Genomic DNA, 21,623 nt, shown 5'->3' with positions numbered 1-21,623 from the left:
CCCTTTATGACTGATGGGTTCCTGTGGCTGACTCCTTATTTTCCTGGGCTGCTTGGTCTGCTTTTGACTGGCCAAAATGATAGCTCTAAATGCAGAGCTATCACAAACCACCACGTACAGTCACAGGGAACTGCTTGCACAGAGCAACATGTGATTTGTTTTTCCATAGGAGTTTTTCAAGCTAGAAGATTAAAACAACAAATCCTTAGATGCAAACAGCCTTATCGAAATTTGGCTACTCTTTGCAAGCTTAGGCAGGTCTGTGCTCCCCAGTTACAATCTGCTTCTCTGTAGAATCTCTTTTCTTCATGCTGTGGCTTTTCAACTGTTTCCAAGCTCTGTTTAAAGTTTCTGCTGAAGATTTCCTGTTCAGAAGTTTTTCTTTATGCTTTTAATCTTCTTGAAGAAGAAGCTGTAGAAAAGCATCAAAAGAACATGTCTCTTCAATTTGCTGATGATTAAAGCCACCAGTGGCCTTTGGCTGTGGTTCTCCAAAAGTAACTCAAGATGATGCAACTCCTTGGTTAACTCTTACCCGATTATTGAAATCACCAAAACAGTGGAGATGCAACGTTTGTTACACCTACGTTTGTCTAACCATACCAGAATATCAAAAAACAGGAATCTGTTTTTCAAAGTATTTCTAGCTATGATGTAATTAAATAGTTGGGAGTATTCAAACAGTCTACATTGACAGTAACAAATGTCAAAATGATTGTACCTTTTCTATTCAGGAAAAGCTCTAAAGTAGTTTCCAAGAGGTCTAATCTTTTACTTATTTTATGAATAAAGTGAGTGATATGATTATTTTCTTTTGGAGAGAGCAGATTTGAGCAAACTATAACCACTTCTGAAAATCCCAATCAGTTTCTGAGGAACTTCTAAATAATATAAAATGCAAATGTTACTGTACCTTGCATAGTACCTTACATTATTAATGTCCCTGGAACTTTGCAGTCATGGGTATTTTCTTTAGTGAGGATGACACTATCTTGCTCTGAAAAATATCTTGCAGTTGGCAATGTGGTTGATTAGCATTTGAGGACATGTCCTTTCTAATGCATAGTAGAACCTGCAAGATCTTATCAAACTGACAAGGTAAGTTTTTATCTTTAAACATCCAAAATGAAACAGAAATCACCTTTATCGAAAGTTATTCTTGAATTCTGGCATCAATATGCAGCTAGCTGCTCACTTATCAATACAGTTGGTTTTGTGCCATTTACAGCATTTGTCACTGACTTCTGTGGCAACTGGTCTTTATGGATACAACTTGAGTCTTCTTCATTTTACAAATATATGTATTCATGTATGTGATGGATGGATATATGTGCATGTGTATGTATGTAGCTGCATAAAATTATCTCCCTCGGTGAACGTAGCATCGTAAGGCTGCATGATTGAAAAAAGTGTTTGGTGAGAGTCTTTTTACTGTTTAAATATCACATTGAGGTGGGCAGACTGTAGAAGGAGAGTTCAATTGTCAAAGACAAAGTAAATTCATTAAGTGCTCTCAGTACTTTTCTTCCCCAAGAGGACAGCAGTGTTGAAACCTGCTTGTGGTTTTGGTGTTTAACAGCTGCTTTGTCTTTAACACCTCAACAGCAAAATTGCAATTCATCACATGAGTTCTTGGGGTGACCTGGCTTGAATATGCCAAAGAATTGTTAAGGATTTGAGTACTTAATGATGGAAGCTTTCTTCTGCCTTTTTGTTTTCCTGTGGCAATGGATACTGTTGATATCTAATCCATCCAAGGAAATGCGTCTGAGTTTGGGACTGTGCAACTTTCAGTATTGTTTATAGATTCCCACCCTAGCTTTAAATGAGGTAACTTGGGTATTGGTAGAAATCTTGATGCAGCAACACAAGGCTTACCATGGGTAATTTATTTTTCTTGGAAGTGGGATAAATTATCCTCTGCTGAACATCATGTGTCCATGTCTGGGCAGACTCTCATACTCAGGCTTTCTCATTTCAAGCTTGCTCAGATCCGTACACCATATGGTAGTCTGCAGGGCAGCTATGGTCCTTTGAATTGAAATGGAAACAAAACTGAATAATAGAAAGGTAGAGTTCTGAGTGACAGTCAAAAAGCAGCAACCATGAGGTAGCTAGCAATGAGTAGACACTGGAGAAAACTTCTCTGGTTTTGCAGAAGACAGCTGATCTCTCTCTGATGGGAGTCTACGTGGAATATCTTCTCTGTGTATGAAAGACAATATAGAGTAAAACTTCAGGTGATCTAGCTTCATAAGGGAAATGTTTAGCTAAATTGGACTGTCCTTTTTTTGCCTACCTGGCAGTTTAATTTTCGCAGACTTAAGGGTCAGAAATGCAAGGATATGGAGGTCAAAAAAGAAGAGAAAAAAGAGCAGAGAAATGTTCTATCCTGCTGCTAGTGCAGAGCTCTGGTTTGCAACCCACCCACCCTCTGGATTACCATTCGTACCTAATGCTTTCGATTTCTCAGAGTTATTTTCTCCTGCACCTTCCATTATATAATAAGTATCAAATTTGATCTGCTCATCTACGTAATTGAGAGCTGAATTGAATTTGTCCCACTACTGAAGAAGAGGTCCTTGTGCAAATTTGCATACTGCTCTTAGATCTCTTCCTGTTGTCTCAGCAGTTACTCTCTTGGTGCTCTGTTCTGGGCAGTCTGCCTTTAAGAGGTAAGCACTGCAAGGACTGATAGGAAGTTAAAGTTTTGCTGTTCTTACAGGATGTGCCTTTGTGATTTAGGTGTGCCAACATGGTGTTAATTACTGCTTCTTTAACAGCTTAGGTGAAAGAAAGACTGGCATCAGCTTCTCCAGATTTTATTGTTCTTAAATTTCACATGGCTGCATCACATCAGTAATTACATTCAGATCTTGAAATCTCACAGAATGCATCTTGAAAGGAAATAAAATCCCAAATATTTTGTGAAAGCAGAAACAGTTCTGGATATGTTCCCCACCACAGGCACTCAAGTATACAGAGCCCTGATTCTTCTCTGTCTCCTGCTTATACAGCAATTTCCACCTCTGTGGGAAGAGAGTATCCAGTAGAACTGGGTAGCATTTCAGCTGAATACCCATCTACATGATTACAGTATGTGAGGCTACGGATGGCCAAGCCTGTAGTACCTAAATGGGAATCCAAAATTTTGAAATAAAATTTCTGTGACTAATCTTTCCCCCTGCATGGCTGTCATGTTATGTTATATAGAAGGTACTTCTTTACTGTCTCTAAATTTAGAAAAGAATATATGTTAAATGTCAAAAGATTGTAGAATCTCTCCACTGAAAATTTCAGGGTGAGATTCACAGTTCTTTGGCTTTGGCATGCTATCTCTAGTCTACAGGCTTTGCTACACAGTAGAACTTACCCTGTGCTGATTTTTTTTTTGAATATAAAGTCTTACCTTTACTGGGAAATTCACTCATTAGTGATGCCATACTCTGTTGCTTGGAAGTAGCAGTTAACTCCATCTTGTGATTTATTATTGCCTGCTTACATTTGTGTGCATTGCATAGTGGTTTGGCAGGTCTCTATTTGCCCTCCCACGTTGCTCAGACCACCTGGTCTGTTACCTGTGTGCCTGTAACTGCTCTGTAATTACTCAGAGCATGTGTTTCCATGTTTCAATGCTGGGGAGCAATGATGTTCAGTTCCTTCCTGCTTCCAAGTTCTAGCAATCTGTACAATTACCATGGTTTTCTTTTCAAGTCTTGTTTTCTTGTCCACATCCAACCAATTGAACAACAATAAAGATGATCCCCAGATGACAGAGTTGGGAGGGGGAAGCAGTTCTCCAAAATTCAGACATCATAATGTGGTAAGGATGCTAATGTTGCTAATGTGGATGGTAGAACAGAGCCATGAATTCAATACAATGTGCTATGTCAGAAATCATGAATGTGAAACCATCTTACTGTTAAACTGGACATCTGCATTCTGGGGGGAGGTGGAACAGTGAAGGGTTCAAAATCTGATGAGGAATTAGTACAGTTTTAGCACAAGGCTGTAGTGACTATTTTAACTTGGCATTGCTGGTACTCAAAATACAGACAAGGCCCATGAGTGAGGTAATGATTTTAGGTTCAGATTATCTGGTAGGAGGCAGCCAGCACCCTAAAGTCTTGTCCATGTTCCCCACAAGGCTGTTAGCAGGCTGGCAGAGAGACCAGCAAGCAGTGTGGTACTGGCTTCTGCTCTAGGTCAGTCCTACAATGAGCAACCACCCACTGTTTGGTTTTCTTCCTGAAGCCAGAGGCACACTGGATCACCCCTAGTGTGGGAGGCACAGTGCCTTTCATGCTGGCTTTCTCTCTCTTTTCCTACCAGCCAGTCCTGTCTGGCTGTACACTGCGTTCAGAAGCTCTCTGTGCTGGCACTAATTGAAGGAAATCTTATAATAGAAATGTGTTTGTTGAGGGCATGTCATTCTGTAGTTCTGCAATAAAATATGTAGTACATAATGTATTTTAATTAAACCGGAAATTAATTCAATTAATCAGTACAAATCCACTCACCCTCTCCTTTTTAATATTGTGTGCTCCAACAGTAAGGAAACTCCAGATAGGAAAATTGCACATCTTCCTCAACAAGACACTAACACTGTTAGCATTTAGTGTGCTGGGCACTCACTGAAAAGCAGCATTTATTGAATGGGGGCCTCTGAGTGTGTAAAAGAAACAGATTTTTAGACTCATAAAGTGGATTAATTGGCCCTAACTATTGAAGACCAAGGTGCTTTTGTTTTCCTGTCGTGGAAGCTGTCTATCTTCTCCAGAATGTCAGGGGAGGAACAGTTCAGTGACTCATAGCAGCTGACGTCAGTTGTGCTTATTTACTTGGGAGTATCATGTACAATTTCTTTTTCCTTGCTATTCCTGGTCTTAGCCTGTAACAGATGCCCAATCTGTTGCATTCATTCACTTGGATTTTGTGGGTAGGCATTTTCTTCACCTTGCTGACTGAGGACATAGGCCAGGGATATGTCCTCTACTATTAATGGATCTCCATGCAATTTATTTTTTATTTGCCTGTCTTCAGCATCTATGTCACTCCTGATAGCACCATCAATACTTGGCCATGTAGTCTTTAACACTGTGGTTACAGTCAAAGCTGTGGCTACAGTTTTTCAATGCTGAGAGAAAGGAGACAAGACCAGAGACACCAGAGGCCTGCTGAGACAGATGAAGTAATAGGGAAGATTTTTTTTTTCTGTCAACAGAGAGAAAAGAAAAAACTCTCGGTGACAGGCAAACCGCCAGATAGAGTTGGTGGCAGATAGTGGTCATGAACAGGCAGATCTTATTTCTATAAGATATATTCTGTGTAAGCTGCTCTTCCAGTGAATGAAAGTGAACTTTTGTTGGGACACAGGGTTGGGAGTATATCCCATTCTGAGCCTCAGTGCCCCATAGCCAGAATGTTGATTTTTTTTTTTTTCTTTTTTTTTGTACATTTTTCCTTGAGACAAGGCACTGCCTGTCATATAGCTGTCCTGTACAAAGTTATTACCGTCACTGGTTTACAGAAAACTGTCCTGTCTCAATTAAATTTCTGGCAAAACCTTTAGCTTTATGCTTTAGAAAGACTTTTTGACACCTGCAGCTGTGGATGAATGACACTGTCTGGGATTTGGTATGATATACACCAGGCTTCCCAAGACTTTGCCTTACTGACTGTTCTCTATGATGCTCCTAGGGAGCACTGTAAGATGAAGGCATTTCTGTCTGACCCTCTGGGTTGTCTTGGTGCTGAAGGGATGCTTGGATGGCACAGAAATACCGTAACTCTTCCTGCAACTGGCTTTTGCAGAATAATTATTTTTCATTACTTATACTGTATCTACACATCTGGGACTTTGAGCTATGACTCAGGAGATGTGGTAAGTCACAAGCTGCTACCAGTGTTGTATTGTAGGTGTCTGGATCAATAAAAGTTGGTTACACCTTTTCTCCCTGTGTGCAAAGCTGAGCCTAACTGGCTAAAAGATTCTTGGGGGGAGCTTGGCTCTATTCCTTTTGTGGATGTGCTTGGCTTCTCATGTGTAAGCAAAGTGAGCTCTGTCTTGGATGCTCTGAACTCAAGCCTGGTATTTATGACATCCTCCTCTCTCATGAGTTAGATTGGAGGTTTTCTGTTTTAACTGCTCAACCTTGTCCATATCACATATTAATGTCTGGCTAATCACGGCAATATCTAGACAGGTTGTTTTGTTTTTGTTTATTTTCTGGGAGAAAAAGTCATTTTACAGTAAAGATATCATTTAATGAATGGGTTAGTGTTTAATGGGTGCTGACTCACATTAGATAAGAGATAAAGATTATAAACAAAGCCTAAATCCTGGATTTCATAGTTGTTAATAGAACTCGACAGTTATTAAATAAGTTGTATTACAAATCACAGAGAAGTTTTTTTTTAAATTCTGCATGATTTTTACTGACTGAACAATTTATTTTGTTTTCATCACCTTAGACAAACAACAAACAAAAATAAAACATAAATCCACTGTTAAATTTAGACATGGCAGAATGTATATACAGCTTCACTGAACAAAGAAGCCAGTGGGAGTAATAGGTCAATTAACCTGTTATTACATGCTTTGATGAGAAGGATTGAATTTTCAAGACTGATACGTGTCACACACAGTGTGCCCAAGGATTATACAAACAGACTTGAACAGCAGCGCCAGAAGGTCATCAAGGGACAGGATATGAAACCTATTGAAAGCTTTTCTTTCATAATTTTTTTTCTGATTCTAGCTAAAGATTTGTAAAAAAAGGAAAGCTGAAAGAGAAGCCCGTATTTTAAAAGATATCAGTTCTGGAAGTTGCAATATCTGCAAATACTCAAACACAACTAATGCACATGTTCTGGTTATCATACTTTAGCCTTCCACTTGTAACAGCAGGGAACAATTAGAGAGGCCTGTATTGTTATTCTAATAGGATCATGTTTCTAATGATCTTCAACTTGCTCTGTGACACTCCAACTTATAAAAGTTAGATGGGTCTTTTAAAGACAACATTACCTACCATAATTACATTTTTCTGGTTGTCTGGTTTGAATGAAAAAGGTGAAGGGCATATCAAAATGCACAGCTTCAGCACAGATGTTTATCTCTGTGTATTACTGAAACAAATATTGACATCTATTACATTATTGCACCTGACTCAAGGATTTCGGAAAAATGAAAAGTTTCTGAGTTTCTTTAAGGAACCTTGATATCAGAATTTTTGCACTGTTTTCAAACAAAGTTGCTGGTATCAGTATTAGTTATCTGAGTTATGGTACATGACTCTGAGAATACAAACTAGGTGAAAATGATTAGGAAAGAGAGCTAGAGAGGAAATGGCCTCAAGTTGCACTGGGGGAGGTTTAGATTGGATATTAGAAAAAAATTTCTTCACAGAAATGTTGTCAAGCATTGGAACTGCTGTCCAGGGAAGTGATTGAGTCACCAGTCCTTGAAGTATTCGAAAGACATGCAGATGTGGCGCCTGGGCCCATGGTTTAGTGGTGGACTTGTCAGCATTATGTTAGCAGGTGGATTCAATGATTTTAAGGTGTTTTCCAGCCTCAATGATTATGTGATTCTCTGAAAATAAAATAATCTATCAGTGTTATGTTCTGTAGCAGGAGGGTTTTTTTTTTCACCTGCCTCCTTCTATCTTGTTTTGGCTTTAAATATAACTGAAAGTTACTGTAAATAAGAAGTGTGTGGGGTTTTTTTGTTGTTGTTGTTTTTTTTTTTTTAAATACATTTTATTTCATTTTGAACACAGCTCTGCAGTACTGCAGTAGCAGAGCTCAATGAAGAAGAATAACAAACCAAGCAGTCTTTCTAGGTTTCCCTCATGTTGCCCACGAGTAATCGACTTTGTGTCCAAAAATGATTGACTTTTACTGTTTTGCAAAAGGCTTCGAACCTTTCTATTGTTCTTGTTGTCCAGATACTTCAAGGCTGTCCTACTTGAGACATGACTTTTGACATGCTCAGACTGTTTTGAAATGCAATAACAAGGTATAATGCTGCTGACTCCTTTGTCACAGGAGGGAAAAGTAGTATAACACAACTGGCATACAATAGGCACATCCATGCAGTGATGTTACAAGTCCCATGAATATAGAATATCTCATCTGATTTCTTTATGAAACAAAATAGTTGCTAGGGACTCCAGCTATTGTGAGGCATATCCTGTCTTGAACTTTTAGGGTTTTGGGAGGGAATGTTGTGCTTATTTTTCTGTCTGTTAGAATGTACATGGTACTAAATAAAACATGCAACTCAAGCCCGCACCATAAACCTACAAAAAAAATTGGTTTGCTCAATGCAAGTCAAATAAAATGAGTTTGTAGCTTTCTTCTCCATTTTACTCAGGGAAGAAGATACGTCCATATGTTATTTGAGGTTCAATTCTTCCTGATGTGATCTCTGAAAAAGAGTAGGGTCTAGTTCTGGTCTCCTGGCTTTACTTAAGCAAAATCCCTCAGGAAAATCTATTCAGTCTATTTCTGTAGTGAAACATGTCAAATATGTTAATGATTAGGAATGAGTGGGTCTTGTTGTTTTGATGGCTCTGTGCCTTTCAGGGAGCAGGATGGCAGTGCTGTGGAGGGGATGGGCAAACCAAGCCATGAATGCACAAAACTTTTGGTGTAGTGAGACCCCTTTTTCATTATACAAATTGTAGCCTGTAACCTCTTATAAGGTGAGCTGCTCCGCTGCTTTTGTTACATCCTTTTCTCATAAGCCTCTGGTGTACTTGAGAATCTGTGTTCCCTTCCCTTGCTCTTTGCTAGTGATCAGTATGTCAGTGAATGAGACAGTTTCACCAAAGCAACTAGAGTCCAGCTGAAATCAGTCAGCATCAAACATGTGTTTAAAGGCTCGTATGCAACACAGTATTTAGAGAAAGTAGTTTGGAATAAGTACATAAGTTAATTCAAAGTGGGCTACTTAAAATCACCTTTAACTCCTGTGCAGGTGTTGCTATTCAAAAGTAATAAAGTCTCACTGTATCTGTATTAGTTCACTTGAAGACTAAGTGAAGCTGAATCTTTGGGTGTTTGATTCTAAGCATTTGATTCAGTACAATTTCTGTTCAATGACAGTTGAAAATCATAAATACACCCCAGTGCTCTTCCACAGCATCCTCCTGGGGTGTAATGTCAAACTCTTCTAAATTCACTTGTCCTTGGGCTGGCTCTGTTTTAGGGTAGTGTACAGCAGGTTCGGGTATGTTAACAGATACAGCTGCTTCTGACCTTTCTGGCACACAGGTGTGCTGGCTGTGTCCCCATATGGGCAGAGGCAATAGAAAATTTCTGCATATCTCCATTTACTAACACAGTAGTCTTCAAAAGGAGGGCTCCTAATAATTTTTCTACCTCTCTTTTCAGTATAATGACATCATGAAAAAGCAGGAACAGATGAAGGACTGCTTTCAGTGTGTCCATCCTCTTGACCAGATGCCGTCATACAGTCTTGAAAAAGAATACATTCACAGACTAAGGACCATCACTCCTCATTGTGATTTATCACTGCAGCTCTTGCTGACAGGTTTGGGGAGTAATCTAGAAAATCCAAACTAGAAATTCAGAAGTAAAGAGCTTACTCTTGCCCATCCCTTTTTATAATTCTTTTCCAAATAAAAAGACATGCCCTTTGAGGCCAACATTTGAGATGTTCTGGTTGTGTCAGATGCAAACCATGACACCAGATGCCCTTGAAGTTATATTTATTGGCAAGCACTCAAGTGAACCATGAAATTAGATTAGTAAAGAATAACAACCAAATAAAACTGAAAAGAGCAACTCTCAGACCAAGATAATCTTTAAAAAGTCTGAATTTGTATGGACCAGATCCAAAAGAAGCCATAATATATCTGCCTGCAAAAGTACATCACAGAATCATAGAATATACTGAATTGGAAAGGACCCATCAGAATCACTGATGTCCAATTCCTGGCTCTGCACAGGACACCCCAAGAATCACATCATGTGCCTGAGAGCATTTTCCAAACGCTTTTTGAACTCTGACAGGCTGGTGCTGTGGCCACTTCCCTAGAGTGCCCAGTGCTCAGCCACTCTTCAGGTGAAAAACCTTTTCCTCAAGGAAAAACCTTTAGAGTCTAAACCTTTCCTGACACAGTTTCATGCCATTCCCTCATGTCCTGTTACTGGTCATGAGACTGACGAGAACAGTGCATGCCCCTCCTCTTCCCCTTGTGAGCCTTTCCTCCAGGCTGCACAGACCAAGTGACCCCAGCCAGTCCTCATACGGCTTCCCCTCCAGACCCTTCACCATCCACAAGGCCCTCCTTTGGACATTCTCTAATAGCTTAATGTCTTATATTGTGGTGCCCAAATCTGCTCACAGGACTTGACATAAGGCTGCACAACTGCAGAGCAGAGCAGGAGAATCCCTTCCTTTTGACCAACAGGTGATGCTGTGCCTGATGCCCCTAGGGCAAGGGTGGCCGTCCTGTATGTACATTTATATATATACACACACACACATTTTTATATATTTATACACACACACACATTATCTATCTATCTATCTATCTATCTATCTATCTATCTATCTATATTCACATGCACACACACATATATGCATATTTATTGTTCACTAGAAACAGATTTTAGATGTTTTTGAAGTGTTAACACTCTGTGTTTCTATTTTTCTCATTTGTTACTTACTTTGCTGTATCCCTATCTTGGGGCTGTTTTGTTCTCAGTTGGTTCAACATAAATTTTAAATCCTATACACTTGTTTTTGTAGAAGTATTTTCTGTTTTATGTCAAAGTTAAATAGGCTCTTGCTGGTTTTGTCTCACATTTTCCATACTTAGCATACATAGGTGCTAAGCCAAGCTAAAGGCAATTGTGTTAAATAGTAGAGACAGGTGTGTAATCATCTTGCTCCTACTCTGCTGGCTACTGCAGGACAGATGGCGAGAGAGATACAGCAAAGAGCTCCAGTAGCAATTCTCGTTTGGACCAGCCTGCACAGCTGAGAGGATCAAGACTTCTAGCTCAGGACTGAGCACATCCACTACCTGACTGGTACTTGTGAAATCTGGGGCCAGGGAAAATGTTGAAGAGGATGTAAACTGAGGTCTTTACTTTGAGTCTAAAGCAGAGTGAATGTCTGAAGACTAATGCCTGTAGGTGGTAAGTGTTCCAGGGAACTGCTTTTTGCTGCTTGCTTGTGGAAGCACAATACCTGATTCTGTGAGTGTGTATGGATATACAGCATATACTAATTCAACAAAAGTTGATGCAAAATTGCTGGTTTGGAAAATATGCCATGAAGGAACTTAATTTTACAGACAGTATAATTATACAGCTGTTACAGATATGCCCATAAAGCACAACATACAACAGATAGTTTCTAATATGTGCTGCATTTTTTTTCTTCTTTATACCTTCTAAATGAAAGATAGTATGGACCAATCCGGTGATTTTAAATGCTGGGAATAGCACTAATCTAATTTTTCCATTTCTTTGGCTTGTGTACTTACTCATATAACTGATTTTGTTGGAAAGGAGGCAGAGTAGCAGATAAAGCATTTATTAAAGTATAATTCCACGACACAGTGCAAAGGGGCTTTAAGCAAAGGCTATAAATGTTAACTCCCAGTTTGTAGTGCAAGTCCCATAGCCTTTTCTCCCTTTTTGATGAAGACTGACTTCAGTCAGTGAAGGCTCAGGCAGTAGTATTAGGCAGATAAACTGAGAATTCTGAAGGAAAAATTGTGCGTTCTTGTGATTTAAGATCTTAAAAGCTAAGACAATGTCTGCTAGCTGTAAGAGTAAAAAAGGCCTCTTTTATTTGTAGGTCTGGTTCTGAGAAGCCTTTCATCTGTGGGTCTGCTGCTCTTACCACACTGTGTAGTAGAAAACTACTTTTTTTTCCCAGTAGATCTTCCATTTATTTTAGAAAGGTATGCAGTGGGTATGTGTGTAGGCTAAACAGGGGAACATACCACATATTAAAATTGAAACCAGAAATGTGTTTGAGGAAGAGTTAAGATGGTAGGGTACATTCATATTATTACAGGAATGTAATACAGTAATTCAAGATCCTACCTTAAAATAAGGGATGATCTGATCCCAAATGATTAGTTGCAGTTTAGGAAATAAAAAGGAGAAAGGTGGGGTGCAGCTAGAAGGTGATAATTTCTGATCTTCAAGTAATGATTCATACCACTGTTTAAAAGGGCATTGTTATTGAAGACAAGTGATCCATACTGTATCCTAGAGTAAGCCTCTGTGAATAAGTGAAACCAAAACATTTCTCAAGGTTTATTTCCTTCTTTTCTTTCCCAACTATTTGAGCCATTGAGCACAATCAACTCTTGAATAGACTGCCTAGGAGAATGCAGCATTTAATTGCTATGCTGAAGGGACAAATGCAAGAAGAACAAACAATTAGATAGAAAAGGGGTTGAAATTCTGACAGATAGGCTAAGACAATCTTTGCTATGCTAAGGGTTACAGCTGCCACTAATTTAGTTGCATTATCCCTCTCATTGCAGATGTTTAGGGATGGGTCTTCTAAATTACAGAGAACAAAAGTATTTCCACTATAAAAGCAAATTTTATCATAAGAAATATAAATGATAGGATGATGAAAGCTTTTGATACCGAATGATTTGATAACCTAACATGAAAAATAGAATATTTGTGCAGATATTTATCTGAAGAAAAGAGTGAACACAATGACATCAGCCAATGTATTTCCAGTTATGTTGCTTCTGAACAAAAAATGTTTAGGAACAAGTGATTGGGTTGAAATAGTGTTGCCTGGTGACATATTGATACCTAATCATGATTTGTTCATTAACAGTGTTACCACTAGTGATAACTAGTTAGCACTACAAAAGCTATAATGGGATACTTTGGTTAATGTATGCAGCTCCTAACAGTTTCATAAATCATTCTTGCAAACAATTTAAAGTCAATAGAAGAGTAACATGACCACACATAATTTTACAATGTTTTTTCCTATCTCTTGGTTGGTAATTATTGTTGGTAATGTGACCTTCAGCAGTGGTGAAATGTCTGATGGGTTTAAAATGTCTCGTTTGCTATTTTGGCTATATGCATGATCTTAAAGAAAGACAAAGCCTACACCTAAAATTTATTTTCCCTAAATTAAAAACAAAAAACCAAAAAACCAAACAGAGAACAACAGGCACAAACTGTAAGCACAGGTGTCAAACTAGAAGTAAATCTATGTACTAAAGCTCATGCTAAGTGGAAACCCAAAGCTCCTGGGGGCGAATTTACTCTGCTTCAAGATGCTTAGGATGTATCTGATACTGACCTAACTAGCTTTGGAGCTTGTTTGGAGATCTGGAGCCACATGCTAGTGTGCAATGTAGGTAAACCATTATTTTAAGATTTATGCTAATTATTTTGTTGCTCATTATCCAGAAAGGCTCACAAATCTGTAAGTATAGGTTGTGGTTTGGACTGCTCTGGATCATAATCTGTCAAGAATAATTTGCTGGTGTGCCCACTGCCCGCCTTTCTAGAACCCATGGAATTTACATTGGAAAATATTACTTTTACTTGAAATCTAAAGCAGCATGGTACACATGTTTTTATGGTAGGAGTCGCACTTATCATTTAACACAAAGCTCTGAAAAAAGTCAGAAATAAAGGACTAGGAAAACCCTTTCATTTTTCTTTGCAACACTGAAATTTTAAAATAAATCCCCCTACAAGAGAGGCTAGGCGTCAGAGGATTAGTCACCCAGTTCAGTGTCCTTGGTCCTACAAACCTTTAGGAAATGTTAAACACATCACATTTATCATGTCAAGCAGTCAGTGGAGCTTGTGTAAAGTGAGGTGCAAGGAGTTAAATTTCAGGTGTGGGCTCACCATGGCTGCTATACTTTTCCCATGCCAAAATCCACATGCAGCAATAGGGACTTCACAGTAAAGCCCTAAGGGAGAGCAGAATGTTTCTGCATGTGGGGGCACTCTGCTTTCAAGCTGAACAAGGGAAGGTTGTAAGCAGACGTGGTGTGCTGCAAAAGGGAATGCTGATGCAATTGGACTCTTGTGACATTTATCTCTGCATGATATGTGCTGTGCCATTAGGCACATGGGCTGTTTTAGGGCAAGGCTGGATTTCTCCAGTATTTTTTATGTGGTACTGTGTTGACATAGATCAGCAGAAAAACAAAAAGTTTGCTGAAGAACAGAAGCTGAAAAACAAATCTACCACTTTGGGCACCTTCTAGCTGGAAAATTTAAAATAGAGACATCACCAAGGAAGACTGTGTCTGTTGGATCATAGGTGGTAGAGAGAAATATTTGCTCAGCACACTCCAGATAGGGGTTCTAAACCTTCTGTTCAGAGCTGATTGTATTTGCTAGACAGAGCTTGTGTCTTCCTCTCTGAAACTCCTTGTGAGGAAAAAAAAAAAGACTTTATACGTAATTTTAAATTACTTTTTTTTATTCCTCACTAAATTGAATAGAAAAAAAATCCAGAATAATCACATTTTCTCTTTCCTTTGTCTTATTTTTTTAACTATAAAATTTTTAAATTTTAACAGTAATGTCTACGTAGTAGAACTCCACTGAACAGAATAGAATATTTGGTGGAAAAAAATCCAAACTAGAAATAGAAAATTTTCAGATTTGAAAAATGGGATCAGGATGAAAAGTTAAAGTCTAAGTAAATTGAATCCTGTAGGTTTACAATTTCCCTGTGATTAGATAAGATAGTTGAATAGAATTTTTTCTTGGAGGAAAGAAAGGGAGATAATTTATTTATATCAGTTTCAAACTTTATGTATCGTGCCTGCAAGAACATGATTCTGCTTTTTCCCTTTAATTCCATCTTGGTGTTGCAGGAAGCTACTGATACCCTGACCTTTTGTTTCTTGGAGTACCTAGTGGAAATACTGAGGCAACAGGATCCAGGAAGATGGATAACTATAATAACTACTGGCATTTGTTATTTGTTTTGTGTGAATCTTTTCACAGAGTAAAATCTACATCAAGAATACAGTGGTGTCAGAAATTTTCATTGCAAACTCAACAAAGGATTTGTTTATGAAATGGGCTTTAAAATATACTAATCTGTTTAAGTTTCCTGCTTAAAACCAGTTTTGAGATGCTGGCTTCTGCTGTGCTCCTGTCTGCTTCATGCTGGGTTTTAGCAAGCAGGAGTCAAACTTAGGCCTCAACAGGAGATGCTGGAATAAAGAGCTGAATCTTGAGCAGGTGTGGAGTAGAACATATCCCTGCACTAAGGAGTCTGTAACTTGTAGAAACTAATTGAAAGTTGTAAAGTTGTTTTCTGGGTTTTTTTGTTGGGCATTACTTTTTTTTGGTGTTTTTGAAAGGTACTCAAAACCAGTTCTTGACTTCTTTTTTTTTCATGCAGCAACCAAACAACTTTGTTTTATAACTAAAACAAAGGATTTTTTGGTTTTCTACCATAGGTTGCGTAGATCTCAGTCTCCCACTGAGAGAAAGAAATTTCTTTCTGATTCACATGAGTTACCAGCAAATTTCATGAGATGCAGTGACATTTTATTTCTCTTCAAAGGCAATCAGTAAAACTGAAAAAGGTCATATTTTGTTTTCAGCAGACAGTGCCTCTGTGTCATAATTTAAAGTGAACAACAACTTCTAGATTCATGCAGGAAGATGTATATGTTAGATAGAGTTTCAAGGGAAAATGTTAATTTCAAGTTCATTAGAATATAGAAAATCAAAGTGCATATTTCTTAATGATTACTCTTCAAGAATTTTTATACATTTTTTAATACTTTCAATTCTCTATTATTTTTTCCTGTCATTGAATCATTCCTACTTTTTTTTTTGACAAAATTAGAATAATTGACTGTTGATGTCATGAAAAAATGTAATTTGACTGAAAATGAAAAAGCACCATGAAATTCAGTTTTTGGAGTTATATAACATGACAAACCAATATGTAATATTTTTCTGGATGCAAACTGGATTTTTTGTGTTAAATTGGACTTTTCACAGTTTCACTATTCTGACAGCAGAAACGTCAACTGGGTGAGAGATCAGGAAAACAAATGGCAGATTTTGTTACACTACCTTGCATTATCTTGCTATATTCATCCCAGCCTTCAGTGAACATTTGTTTTGGAGAAACTTTATTGACTGCTTTAGAATCTGTAAAATCTTAAGTTATTTATTGATTTCCCCATTTATGGATCTAGTTGCTCCTGGTTTTCGCTATGATTTTATAAACCCTTGAATATAAAAGTCACTTTAGAAATAAAGAACTGTTACCTTGGATGAAGTTATTCATGTGCAGGGATTAATATTTCTGGATCAAGAATATCTTCAGTATCTTCAAGACAGTTAATCACTGCAAAAACTGGGACAAAACTACCAGTGACCTTATAATGTATTTTATTTAAGAAAAAAATATCTTCTACAAACAGAAACTTCATGATTAATGGTTATTATAAAATTACATGAATTGACTTGAGACACATTTTTTTTCCCTTTGCTGTAGTAGGGCCTAATTATATTTAAGTCTCCTGTAGATCTGAGAGGTTTTAAGAATGAAGTAGATTTTTTGGGTTATTTACTTTACTTTGTAATGGTTAAGGCAGATGAGATATTCTCTTGTGAGATTCAGTCTAGGACTAGGCTGAGACCTTAGATTTATGCTCTGAGAATAAGAACAGTGTGTAAATGCACCACTTTGAGAGGAACTCAGATTAAAAACAAGAGTTATGAATGGATCCTATGAGCTCTAAGGGAACAGTCTGGTGGATACTGTTCACCCTTCCTTCAATAACTCCACTCCATTGTAGAATGCTCTGCAGATTCAAATCTTTGAAAGATTCAGGTGAGGAACTGCAGAAGGGAAATGCAAAGAGCAAAGTAGATTTGTAAGTGAGACTTGGAGAGAAGATAGGACAATGAGGCAATAAGGTACAGTTAGATTGTGCCAGATGGCAAAAGACATGGAGTAAATGAGTCTTACCAGAAGTGAGAGAAACAGCTCATGAGCCTAGTGCAGAGCATCTGGCTTTCCTTTCACTGACATCATTCTTTTTATGCTGATGTATTATAGGTGCAGTTGGCTCTCCAAAGTGCAGAAGCACGGCAGATTTGGTCCACAGTGTGGAAGAAGTTGAGCACCTACTGAGAAAAAGTCTTAATTGCCTTATGGTGTAAGAATGACCATGAGGCAAATAACTTTTTCCTACTCCTGGAACTCCATTTATTGGTAGGACAGGAAAAAAAAAAAAAAAGAAAGGAAGAATTATCTTCAGGTATACTTACTCTCCTCCTGCATTTCTATGCAGCTCTACTTATTTTTTTTCTCTCTAGGTGTCTGGCTGGTATATTTGGTTCCTTCATTATCCACAGGTTGAAAACTGATGTTGAGTTTCCAGACTAAGGGTATTTCACTGGTAACTCCTCTGAAATCCCCACATTTTCATAAACAGTACTTTTGCAGAGATAAATATATTTTTGAGCTGCTTCACTTGTTTAAAAATAATCACTTTTGGATATTGAAGAAGAAAGGAAAATTTAAAGGGTTGTTTGAAAATCTCAGTGAGAAAGGACTATGTTACTGGGATGTATATAGCTGATAAGTGTTTGATAGCCTTTGCAGCCTGATAGTTTTGTAAATAAAATGCCAGACAAGTTAGTTACTTTGCAAAAAGATCTTGCTTTAGAGCTGGCTAATTTAGCTCCGTCCTCTTCTTATTACGTCTTATTCCCGTCTTCTTCTACCTTCATCTTTTTTTCCCCAGAGGTTGTATTTTCATTGTTTAATCTCTGTGTTTCAGAACTTTGATATATCATAATTAATCACCCTCCCTGATTTCCCTACCCCCAGTTTTGAAGGAAAACGTTTCCATTTTAGGGCTAAATTCTATAAGGTCTAAAATAATAATGAAGAGGATATAAATTAGTGAAACTAAGTCTTTGGTCCTAAATCTGTTTCACCAATTACAGCAGAGACCCATGAATGGAGGCTGATTGCTTAGGAAGCTCCTCAGCCTGGCTCACTGCCTTATTTCCCTGTTAAAGGCAATAATATTAATATTAATAATAATGATAATAATAATTTCTCTGTTTGTATTTCTACTGCATAATTTTCCACTTCTTTCTTGTAATCCAACACATTCTTTTGTATTCCCGGTCTAGAGCTTGTTCCCTTTCCTCACAATTAGACTGAGGTTGGGGAATAAAAATAGAAAGGATGTTTGAAGCTTTTTAATTGTTCTGTTAAAGAATGAGTGAATGTAAGTGCAAGAGCTGAAAAGTTTGCCTAGAATGTGAGTGGTGCATAGATACCTTCTTTGCAAGAAGGGATTAAAATCAAACCCTCTTGAGAAGAGGGATTTCCTTTCTATGGCTTCTTGTTCTTTGAACTGCACTGGATTATACAGAGGGACAGAATGGTTGCAAAATATAGTAATAGGATATAAGGCAGTCACGTTTCCAAGTAAAACATTGAAAGCTGAGCAGAAGAAAACTAGGCCTAGGGTTTTATTTTCAGTATATTAGTGCATCCTTCCTCTAAATTCTTTCACAGCATGTTATATGAGCTTACTGACCTATTCTTCAATACACTTAGGAGTTTGTTTCTTGTCATCTGCCTTGCTATGCAGTTTGCAACACTGAGCACTTGATGTTGCACAGACTCATAAGGGAAAACAGCCATTTTCAAACATTGTTCTGGAAAGATGGCTGAGGGATTAAATACTGCAGTATAGCAATGACACAGACATGAAGAGATAAAAAGGGTCTCAAGGGAAGCAAGTTTCAAACAGAAGGAGCTCTGTTTAGGGAAAATGGTACGATCTTGTTGGCTGCCATGTTTTGAGCAGACACTGTCTAGAACAGCACTACACTGGCACACAATTGGCCTCCTGCTCTCACACTGGTGGTAGGTTGACCCTGGCTGGATGTCGGGCACCCAGCAAAGCCACTCTCTCTCTTCCCTCCTCAACTGGATAGGGAAGAGAAAATATGATGGAAGGCTCACAAACTGAGATAAGAGCAGGGAAAGATCACAAGTTGTCATGAGCAAATCATACTCAGCTCGAGGAAATTAATTGAATTTGTTACCAATCAAAATCCGAGTAGTACAAGGAGAAGTAAAGGTAATCTTAAACCCACTTTTCTCTCATTTCTCCCTCCTTCCAGGCTTAACATTTTTCTTGATTCTCTGCTTCCTCCTCTCTCTTCTCCTTCAGTGATGCAGGGGGATGAGAATGGGGGTTGTGGTCAGTTCATCACATGTTTTTTCTGCTGCTTCTTCCTCCTCAGGGAAAGAAGTCCTTCCTCTGCTCAAAAATGGGATCAATCCCATGAGACACAGTCCTCCGCAAACCTGCTTCAGTGTGGGCTCCTTTCTCCATGGGTCCAAAGGTCCTGCCAGGAGCTTGCTTCAGTGTGGGCCTCCCACAGAGTCACAGCCTTCTTTTGGATGTCCATCTGCTTCGCCAAGGGTTTCTTCCACAGGCTGCAGGTGGATTTCTGCACCTCACAGATCTCCAAGGGCTGCAGGGGGACAGCCTGACAGCCTGCCTCCCCATGGTCTTCACCACAGTCTGCAGGGGAATCTCTGCTCCAGCTCCATGTGCTCCATCTTCACTGACTTTGGTGTCTGCTCTCACATATTCTCTTCTCTGACCACAATTACTTCTGCACAATAACTTTTTTTCCTTCATAAATAAGTTATCACAGAGAGTTTGCTACCTTTGCTGATGGGCTTGGCCTTGGACAGTGAAGGTTCTGTTTCAGAGCCCGCTGGAATTTGCTCTGTTAGGCATGGAGGAAACTCCTAGCAGTTTCTCATGGAAGCCCCCCATGTTGCCTTCCTACCACCCACCAGAACCTTGCCATGCAAACCCAATACAGCAGTTTCTTGGACTGAAGTTATTCATGTATCAAAAGCCATCCTTAATACCTGCCACTTCTGAATTACAGCAGAAAGGGCTCTTCAACAGTCATGTACAACACAGCCTTAAGATGTGTTGGTCATCTGCAGTTCTCACTAAAACAGAAGAAGCAGATCCTCAGTATCACTCTGGAAATTGTTTCCAAGCAAAGAGGAGTTTGGTGATTTCAGATAACAAATATCTAAAATTTTTTCTTCTTTGGAATTGAGTCAGTGGTAGACAATTCTATTTTGCCACTTCGCTCGTGCTGAAAGTCCTTTAAGCTTCTAATAGAAGACCAGGTGTAAGATTTCTATGTGAATGCTATCACACGCGCTGGGAAAAGAAAATTATTTTTGTTTATTTAACTTCCTTAATTTTCAGTCTGACATTTCTCTACTGCACTCAGAGCCAAGATTCATTTGCAGTATTAAAGCACTTCATTATATGGTTTTTCTTTTTGTAGGAGTGAAGAGGCTTTATTGAATGACTTGAGGTTTTAATTTTTTCTTTTTATATTAAACCCAACAAATTATTCAGACAGGAGGATTTATTATAAAAATTCCCACTAGAAAAAAAAAAATTGGAGTTTAAGTATCTGCTAATTTTGCTCAAGGCTTTGGATTGTCTTTTATTTGTCCTGAAATTATTTTTTTCTTATAGATGCTGAAAAATCCCCTAGTACTTTATTTGGCACAAGAAAAATCCCTCTATGCAGCTCCCCAAACCCATTCTCAAAACTCAGAGCCTTAAATGGGTCTATGCCATCTGTTCTGCTTCACTTTGGCAGCTTTGACTTGACATCTGGCAGTTACAGAACTAAGTGTGAGCTTGTAATTGGAATTGGACAGAGATCTCAAGTTCCTTGTTTTAATAAAACTTCCCTGTACTATGTGATACTGCAGAGACGCTACCTGAATACTGGTGTTCAACATGCTTGTATGTTTTTGATGACTCATCTAGAGCATGTAGAAAGCAGCTTTATAGTTATGACTTTTGATTTACTTTTTTCACTCCTAATTAGAGCATGTCTTAATGATGACATTGGAGTTATTTTTGCTGGCATTGTAATCTTTCTCTGGATAAACAGGCAATATGACTTCTTCCATGGGGAGAGTTCTCAGCTGAAGGATAGCAGGATTAATCCCCGAGGAGGTACTGTGCTCATTTGTGGTACATAAAATGGTTGAAAGCATCTAAAGAGTAAACCACAAAGAGTTTGGAGACTGCCAGTGTTATGAACTGTGAAATTGAACCAGTTGCCAATGGGGAAGTGGGGGGAGAGAAAAATAAGGACAGGCAGAAATTGATTCAAAGATGAAATTAGCTGGTAGGAGAGTAAGCAAGGAGAAGGTATATGTAAGAGAGACTTGAGGATCAGTTAAGGAGTTGTTCTTAATTTCTTCTTTTTTTTCCATAGCTATCACTCTTTCTTCACTCAGGATTTCTGTTCTGAACACTTTCAGATGGGCTCTTTTCATTCACTTGCCCTTGTTTTTCTTTGCTCCAGTAGTGGAAATCATTTGGGCAATATATCTTCAGGGAAGAGACAGCAATTTGGCTTTTTACTTCAGTTAACAGCTTGAGCTTGGTTCTGCAGGGGATCTTGAGAGTGAACCTGAGCAGCTGAATTTGACTGAGAACCTGGGTTAATGTGCTTCTGCTGCCATTTAAACCCATGCTGTTTAAGAAGGTTAA

General features: G+C 38.4%; 1 long non-coding RNA gene across 1 annotated transcript; it reads left to right on the top strand.

Annotated features, from left to right (window-relative positions):
* The first annotated feature begins 11,033 nt into the window (after window positions 1–11,033).
* On the top strand, window positions 11,034–19,533 carry LOC136291775 (uncharacterized). Its single transcript, XR_010721716.1, has 3 exons — window positions 11,034–11,178; window positions 17,096–17,297; window positions 19,312–19,533. It is a non-coding gene; the product is annotated as an uncharacterized lncRNA (long non-coding RNA).
* Window positions 19,534–21,623: the final 2,090 nt, after the last annotated feature.

The sequence above is a fragment of the Chamaea fasciata genome, unplaced genomic scaffold, assembly GCF_029207755.1.
Source record: "Chamaea fasciata isolate MVZ Bird 193981 ecotype frontalis unplaced genomic scaffold, bChaFas1.0.hap1 SCAF_7, whole genome shotgun sequence".
Classification (NCBI taxonomy): domain Eukaryota; kingdom Metazoa; phylum Chordata; class Aves; order Passeriformes; family Sylviidae; genus Chamaea; species Chamaea fasciata.
The sequence above is the reverse complement of the archived record's forward strand: the minus strand, read 5'-3'. Positions and strand labels throughout refer to the sequence as shown.